Genomic DNA, 2,633 nt, shown 5'->3' with positions numbered 1-2,633 from the left:
AGCTGACCTTCCTAAAACAAAGACCTCTAGATAGGCTGACTAGATTCACCAGACGGACAAGTAGTGGGGAATGGCTGGGGGTGCCAACAACACAGCTGACAGTAGTAGGGAGAACAGAGTATAAGGGCTATAGTCGGAGGAGGGAGGCTATGGGTGGGTGCCATCTGTGAAGTAGGTGTATAGTTGAATAAGATGGTTTGGGATGTTGATGTTCTGTGTGATACACACACACACACAAATCAACAAATTAAAAAATGTATTATATTTGAGGAGGAAGCATAAAAGTTTACATCATGTTAATTGGTAGAGGTGATGAACATTACCACTGAAATCTACCTGATGACTTTATAAACATACACAGGCGCCAAGGATCTGAGTGCAAATGATTCTGACTAGTAATAATCAGATACACACAGGTTAGACTCATGCACCAACATCTCAGTGTTAGTAGCGAAAACAATGAGTCTTTCTGTAAGCAACAGTATATTTTAGAATGAAATGGCAATCTCTTTTGAGGGTTAAAAACCCATTCAATTTTATGTCTTACAGGGCTCATACTGAGTTCAATATTGTATAACTGTATTGATTCAACAGCGAACCTCGAAATTTTATAGCCACTTTTGAAGGAGCTGTGTCTTTACTCTGGAAACTTATTGGGAATGTTATCACTGTAATGATATGCTTCTTCTAAAAAAAATAAAAAATAGTACTAAAGAAATGTAGGAAACAACATATCTTGAAATGGGGATCTTCTTTAAAGGGTAAAAACTCATTCAATTTTATATCTTACAGGGTTTATACTGAGTTCAATACTGTATAACTGTATTAATTCAACTGTGAACCTAAGAATTTGCAGCCACTTTTGACAGAGATGTATCCTTGCTCTGGAGTGTGTTACTGAATATGTTAAAGCTATAATGAAGTGCATCTTCTAATCATGTGGTTATTAAATTTTTAAAAAATTCTTCAAAGCATAAAAATTTGCTCCTTAATAATTAGTAGATGTGAAAAACATTACCACTGAAATCTACCTGAGGACTTTATATCCATGCTCAGATGCCAAGGAGCTCAGGAAGTAACCGATTGAGACTAGTAATAATTAGATATATAGAGATTATAAATGCGTGTGCAAACATCTTAGTGTCAATTGCATTAAAATGAATTTTTCTGCATGAAACTTTGTATTTTAATAATGAAATGGAAATCTTTTTTAAAGGTTAAAACCGCATTTACTTTTATGTCTTAAAGGGTTTATACTGAGTACAATATTGTATAACTGCATAAATTCAACTGTAAACCTAAAAATGTACAGCGAATCTTGAAACTGATGCATCTTAGACATGGAAATTGTTATTGAATATGTCAATTCTGTTGTCATGAAATGCTTCTATGTATGTGGTTATTAAATAAATAATTAAAAAGATTGCAGCATTTTCTCAACTACGATTTTCCTATTATTATGTTCTCTTTACAGCTATCATTTCATAATCATATCATACTACTAGCTTCCTTATCTTGAGGGCATTCTCACCAATTCCTTTTGTCCCATGACTTATTGATCTATAATCTTCAGCTTTACAAAGAAGCATTAAAAAATACCAGAGTACCAGGACATTTTGACTGTTAGAGTTATTCCTTCCTACTTCCTACTGTTGCTCTGCGAACATTTTAAATGAAACTAATATGGACCTTGAAATAAGATATACTTAGACAAAATCCAACATGAAGAAAATTCATGAGCAGGAAAGTATTTAAATCATCAAGGATTAGAAGAATATCTTAGAAGTTGTATGTGTTATGCAATAGGTGGAATACTGAGAAAAAAAAGAACAGTACAAGAGAAATCCTACTGTTGCTCTGCGAACATTTTAAATGAAACTAATATGGACCTTGAAATAAGATATACTTAGACAAAATCCAACATGAAGAAAATTCATGAGCAGGAAAGTATTTAAATCATCAAGGATTAGAAGAATATCTTAGAAGTTGTATGTGTTATGCAATAGGTGGAATACTGAGAAAAAAAAGAACAGTACAAGAGAAAGTGATGAGCTCTTCTCAGTTTGAGAATGCTTCCTGGAAATGTTGCCACTGTCCACAATCATATATTATTTTTGGCTTCAGACATGTGAACATGTGGTTCTCCATGGGATTGGGTAACAGTGTGTGTGTGAGGATGAGGTTTTCTCATATTAGATATGGTTTTGCAATATGATAAGGTAACTGAAAGGGACCAATGTTATTTCCAGGAGTGTTCTGAGAGACACTGTGTCATGGAATGACGTGACTTTGATGAGATGTCTCCTAGGATGTCTGAGTCAGTGTTGGGCCATCAGAGGCTCCAAATGATGATGGCAGAGTGAGGGAAGTTAGAGAGAAACTGTAGACATGATTTATGAAGTGGGAAAGTCTGATTGGCATGAAAAGATTAAAGGAGCTATGGTTTTCCAGACACAGTTGGTGAGGAGGCACAGAGAATAGACCACATGGTCCTCTATAAATATCTGAAAGGCATTAACACTATTAGAAGAGAAGATATTTTCTGGAGTAAACTGGGGTGGGAGAGTGAGGATACATTGGTGAAGGTAAACTGTTTACCTCTCATGGTTTTAAAATATTAAAAATATTGATAA

This window comes from Nannospalax galili, unplaced genomic scaffold (assembly GCF_000622305.1).
Source record: "Nannospalax galili isolate Female #2095 unplaced genomic scaffold, S.galili_v1.0 scaffold280, whole genome shotgun sequence".
NCBI lineage: Eukaryota > Metazoa > Chordata > Mammalia > Rodentia > Spalacidae > Nannospalax > Nannospalax galili.
This window is presented reverse-complemented; position numbering follows the sequence as displayed.